The sequence below is a fragment of the Arachis ipaensis genome, chromosome B03, assembly GCF_000816755.2.
Source record: "Arachis ipaensis cultivar K30076 chromosome B03, Araip1.1, whole genome shotgun sequence".
Taxonomy (NCBI): Eukaryota; Viridiplantae; Streptophyta; class Magnoliopsida; order Fabales; family Fabaceae; genus Arachis; species Arachis ipaensis.
The window spans coordinates 44,604,737-44,611,044 of record NC_029787.2 but is presented as its reverse complement, the minus strand read 5'-3'; positions in this window follow the sequence as shown (position 1 = coordinate 44,611,044).

The following is a 6,308-nucleotide window of genomic DNA, read 5'->3' as shown; positions in this document are numbered from 1 at the left end:
ATTCTATTTTTTTATTAAAAAAATTTGAGAAGAAAAATATAATAATAATAAATATAATTATAAAAAATTAACAAAAATAATAAAAGAAAAAATAAAAAATAAGTTTTGTCCCTTGATAGTGTCTCTATGCCCTTCTCGTCAGGATGGACATAAAATACACTAATTCAGTATCTCTGGACATAATGTCTCTATCCATGTTTTATCTGACAAACATGATTTTGTGTTTGTATCCATGTCTCAGTGTCCCATCCCTGTAAATAAACAAAATATATATTAATATCTTTACTTTATCATTTTTTCTTATCAAAGCACTGCTCTCTCTCACTAACACCACTCTCACTCACTATTATTACTGAGCTTCATAATCTCTCAATCTACTCGGTCACACTGAGAAAGAACAAGTTGGATTTATAGAAACTTTGGTGGTGGGGATAGCTACACACTACAAGAAAACGTTGAATACCAATGAATTTATCATCGTCCTAGAGTTGACGGTATAAATGGCGCCAGAAAGTGTTTACCGACGGATTATTTTCGTCTGACGCTAATTACCATGGATTTTATGTCAATTTTTTCAATAGATTTGTCGAGATTGAGTTAATGATTATTGTCGGATTAATCCGACGGTAACTTTGGTGCCACTTCACATGTTTAGGCACCAAGTTACTGTCGAATTTATCTGCCTATAAATCCATTGGTAGTTATTTTTAGTTTTTTATTTTATTTTTTGGCGCAGTTAACCCATAATTATTAGTCAAATTAAAACTCTTGTTACCAAAATTGTTAATTAGCAGAAATCTAAAATTATCATAAATGAACAAATTATTTTATTAAAAATAAATGGTCTGGATATAATAAAATGTCACAAAAGTAGAATATAATAAAGTAGACAAAAAAATAAATTTCTAAACCCTATAGATCCCTGTAATCGTCGTTGTCGTCGTTGGGGTCTCCTACTAAGGCGGCGGAGTAGGTTCTGACGTCGGTGTCCCACCAGCGGCAATGCCACTGGAATCATCAGCGCCACTGTGATGTCACAGAGGTCAACAGGGTAGTTGGGGTAGAGGACAATGACTGAGCAGTCCCTGTGGATTCGGTGGAAGCGCTCCCTCTACCACGACTACGAGACCCACTAGATCTACCTCTGCTACTTGTCAAATTCAACCAACCTCAAACCACAGCTCATTAGTCAAAACACAATTAAATTCACATTTCTAGTAGAATATATTAACTTGTTTTTGTAACACCCTACCACACAAATATTTACACCTAGGATGTAAAACAGAGGTGGCGAGGCGCTACGACCTCTAAAAATAAAATCTTATATATAATATAGTTGAAATGAAGATTTATCTAGGAGCCTTTGAAGGAAAGCTAAACAAAACGTTAAATGGAAAAGCGCAGCACCTCCGAAAGCATTAACGTAAATGAAACAAGATGAGAGTAAACTAAACATGAATATATACAAAAAGAGTTCCAAGATACAGATAACAAAGCTTCTGACCCGGCTCACGAAGTTAAAACCGGCCAGAGCATATATACATATATACAAGATAAATCCCCAAAAGTCCCAAAAGACAGTTTACAAAATCTAGACCCACCTATTTGAGCACTGGTCCAACCCTTGTATTTAATCTTTGAAGTATCAACCATAATGCGCCTTGCCTTGCAACCCCAACCATGAAACATCCTTCTCTTATGCTTCATCCCACAAAGTTTCTAAGTTGACCATCCATTTTAAACAAGCTATATTCGAGTGGAATAATAAAGCTAATAGAGATGAATTTCACCAACTCAAATGTAGAAGTAGATGACAACCTAGGCAAAGAAGCTTCCAAGGATCTTAACAAAGCGTATCCCATCCTCCTTTTTCTAAGGATCTCCACCTCTTCACAAGATTTCTCAATTTCAATCCTTTGTTCATCAATTCTATCTTTTTCACCAAGAAGATTTGATGCTTGATCTTCAATTCCAAGGGAACTTAATTCTTGCTCTATCCCATCCAATTCTTCATACGGGATATGCTTTGGAGGATGTGCACTTTCCTCCTCAACACCAACTTCAATCTTGTTGGAGGGATTTTCTATGACCTTAGATTCCCATAGAGACTCCGCATCTCCTAAATCTTCAACCACTTCTTCCTTGTCTTCATCAATCATAGGTTCCTCCAATTGTTCCAACACAAAGCAACAATCTTCATTTTCCACCGAAGTTTTCAATCTCTCCATCATGCTATGCTCTTCAACCGATTCTCCACATGTGGCCATGGGAGTTCCTTGAGTGCTCAGGCATTGGGTGGCTAATCGGTTTACCACCTTATTCAAGGCGACCACGAATTCTAGTGCCTCCCTTTGCATTTCTCTTTGTTCTTGAAGTAGCAAAGTGAGAGAATCATCCATTGGGGCTTGGGGTGGATAGGAGGGTTCATTATTTTGGAGGAAGGGTTCATAATAGGAAGGTGGTTCTTCTTGGTAGGGTTGTGGTGGTTCAACACTCTCTAATTTTTCTACTTGTTGCACAACACACTCCATGGTTGCTTAAAGCCGGTCCATTGTTTCCTTGAGGTGATCTCTTGATTCTTGTTCCAACTTGCAAGCATAAGCAAGATTATGTTACTCTTGGATTGATGGACATGAATATTCTTCCATAAAGGGTTATGGTTGAAAGTTGAATTCATCTTGTGGGTGAGAGTTTGCATACATTAGAGGTGGTTCATCTTGGTAATAGTATGGAGGAGGTGGTTCTTGGAAGTGTTGGGGTTGAAACGGTGGTGGCTCTCTATGTGGTTCATACGGCTCATATGGTTGTTGGTATGGTGGGTAAGGATTAGGGTCATATGAAGGTGTTTAGTAAAAAAAGGCTTGTGAGTATGGTTGAGGGTTATGTTGAGGATAAGATTCATAAGCATATGGTGGGGCTTGTTGGTAACTACAAGGAGGTCCATCATAGCTATTAGATTGATATGCATTAGGAGTGGAATTATACCTATAAGAGACCGGAGGAGGTTGTTGCCAAGAAGGTTGTCCATAAGCTTGAGGCTCCTCCCACCTTTGATTGTTCCATCCTTGATGCATATTCTCATTGAAGCTTCCATTTCCTACAACATAATTGTAACCACACTCATAGCCAAATGGATGAGAATTCATGATAGCAAAAGCAAATGAAAACAAAATCTAATAAGAAACAAGAAAACTAAATCCTAAAACTAGCCAAAACTAACAAAGGCAAACATATTCACAATATTCACATATATACAATAACCAATAACAAGCGTACATTTGCAATTTCTCGGCAACGGCACCATTTTGATGAAGGAAAAATTGACGGTTTAGAATTTCACAATAAATTCTCGTTGCAAGTATAGTTTCTAAACCAACAATAATCCTCTCATGCAAAAATTTGGTTGTCACAAGTAACAAACCCCTAATATAATAAACGAAGTATTCAAATCTCGGGTCGTCTAACTAGAATAATCAATTAATCATTGTTTGCTTAATCCATTAATCCTTGTGAGAACGATAACCCACTCACCGTGGTATTACTTGATGCGACTCAGTGCACTTGCTGATGAGTTAAGCATAGAAATCTAATTTCATGCTATCAATATGATGCATGCTGGTGCGGAATTTGAATACCACAAACTAACCGGCAAGTGCATCAGGTCGTACCAAGTAATACCTCAGGTGAGTGAGGGTCGATCCCACGAGGATTGATGGACTAAGCAACAATGGTTAAGTGATTCACTTAGTTAGACAAATAGAAAAGAGTGTTGAGAGTTCAAATGCATCAAACAGTAATTCAGAGAATCAGAAAACAAGCAGTAAACAAGTTGTGAAGTATATATGGAGAAATAGTTAAGGCTTCAGAGATATCTATCTTCCGGATTGACTTTTCTTATTAACTATTTTAATCATGCAAGATTCGATTCATGGCAAACTATATGTGACTAAACCCTAATTTCTTAGACCTTTTTAGTCTTCTCTAACCTTCATCAATCACCAATTCCTTGGTCACTTAATTCCAATTAGAGGGTGAAGTTCAATTCTAGTTTATATGCCACAAAAACCCTAATTACCCAAATATAAGAGGATTATATGTCACGTATCCCGTTAAGTCCAGATAATTAGAAATTTAGGAGAAATTATTTTCAAGCTGTTGTTCAAGTAAAGAGCTTTTCCAAGTTATACAAGAACTCAATTAGAACAAGGGTCATACTTTCGTTCCACCCAAATTCATAAGATAAAGAACGAAAACAATTCTTGAAATTGAAATCAGTACATGAATTAAAATAGAAAAATAATAGTATCAATCCCTACAATAGACAGAGCTCCTAACCTTAACAGTGGAGGTTTAGCTGCTCATGGTTCAAAGAGAAAACTATGATTCAGAAAAACTGTAAATTGTAGAATGAGGTAGAAGAGAAGAGAAGAGCCCGAAAAGCTGATTCTTTTTCCTTTTATATCTAATCATAATTAATGTAAATTATATTTTCTAAAACTAAATAATATCTTTTTCTATTTTAAAAATAAAAATAAGGTTTAATCAAAACTTAATAAATAAGTTGTGCAGCCTTCATAGAGCGAATGGGGACCACTTGAGTTATCAAAGGTGGCGCCAAACTTGGAGAATCCAAGTTTGGCTTCAACACACTCGAATTCAATTTTTCAAGTTTCCTTAGCTGGCGCCAAACTTGAGGTATCTCAAGTTTGGCTTCATCAAGTCCGTAAGCACTCCTTCAAATCTCCTTAGTTGGTGCCAAACTTGAGATATCTCAAGTTTGGCTTCAAATGAACCGCATGCAATCCTTCAAAGTTCTCTTTGCTGGCGCCAAACTTGAGGTAAAATCATCCGTGTGCATTCCTTGGAGTTTTGAGTGTGGTGCCAAACTTGAGGTATCTCAAGTTTGGCTTAACTGCCGAAAGCAATGGGGCTTGTGTAGTGCTCCTGGCGCCAAACTTGGAGAGTCCAAGTTTGGCTTCACCTCCTTATTCTGCTGTGGCTTCGTTTTTTTACGCAAACTCTGTCAAATTCGCCCAAAATGCTACCTGAAATAAACAGAATTGCACACAACTCAAAGTAGCATTCATAGTGGCTAAAAGATATTTAAATCTTGATTAAACTTAACAATTCAAATGCAAATTCACTAGAAAAAGATAGAAGAGATGCTCACGCATCACAACACCAAACTTGAATTGTTGCTTGTCCTCAAGCAACCAGAACTAATACATATTTAAGATGTGAATTTGCATGAGGAGTGAGAGTTCAATCAGGCTCATGTCTCTTCTTGAAGTGGGGCTTATCTATTGCAATACTGAATAGTTTTGCCATCTCACTCTCCTTTGAATCAGAGGAATGTCACTATCATTCGAAATTAGAATCCGCATACTATTATGAATTCTCTAATCTTTATACTTCAATTTAATCCTTGAACACAGTAAATATCCTTTAATTCTCTTTTCTTTGGTGCTTTGCACCTTGAGCCTAGCCGTGACTTTAAATATTTTGTCTCAAGCTTTACTGGACACAAAAACACCACAAGCACTTAACTGGGAAACTCTCTTGAAGTTCTGATTTTTTTTTTCAGTTACCCCCAGACAGTGGTGCTCAAAGCCTTTGGCATACTCTGTTAATTGCATTTGATCTCGACTCTTAGTGTTCTGTCTCAAGGATTACTTGACACATTCATACCACAAGCATATGACTAGGAAAATAACTCTTTGAGCTTTTAATCATGTCTGACCTCTGATGAGCGGATATTTTATACGCTTTTTGGGGTTAATTTCATATAGTTTTGAGTATGTTTTAGTTAGTTTTTAGTCTATTTTCATTAGTTTTTAGAGTTTTTGGCGCCGTTGCCGGGGATTGTTCGAGTTTGGACAACTAACGGTTTATTTTGTTGCTTAGATTAGGAAAAAATTCTCTTTTTGTTTAGAGTCTCTTTTTATTGTTGTGTTAGAATCTTAGAATTCTTATTTTCTTTTAAAAATCTTTTTCAAAAAAATAATTTTTCTATTAAATCCTGTGCCAAACTTTAAGTTTGGTATTTTCTGGTTGATTTTTCTGTGTTTTTCGAAAATTTATTTTGGTTTTCTAAAAATTTTAAGTTTGGTGTTCTTCCTTTGTGTTCTCGTGTTCTTGTGAATCTTCAAAGTGTTCTTAAGTTTTCCTTGTGTCTTGATCTTAAAATTTTTAAGTTTGGTGTTCCTTGGTTTTTTTTTTCCCTCCCCCTCCTTTTTTTGGAGCATTAGATCTAAAAATTTTAAATCTTGTACTATCTTATTGTTTTTCTCTCTCCTCACTAAATTCAA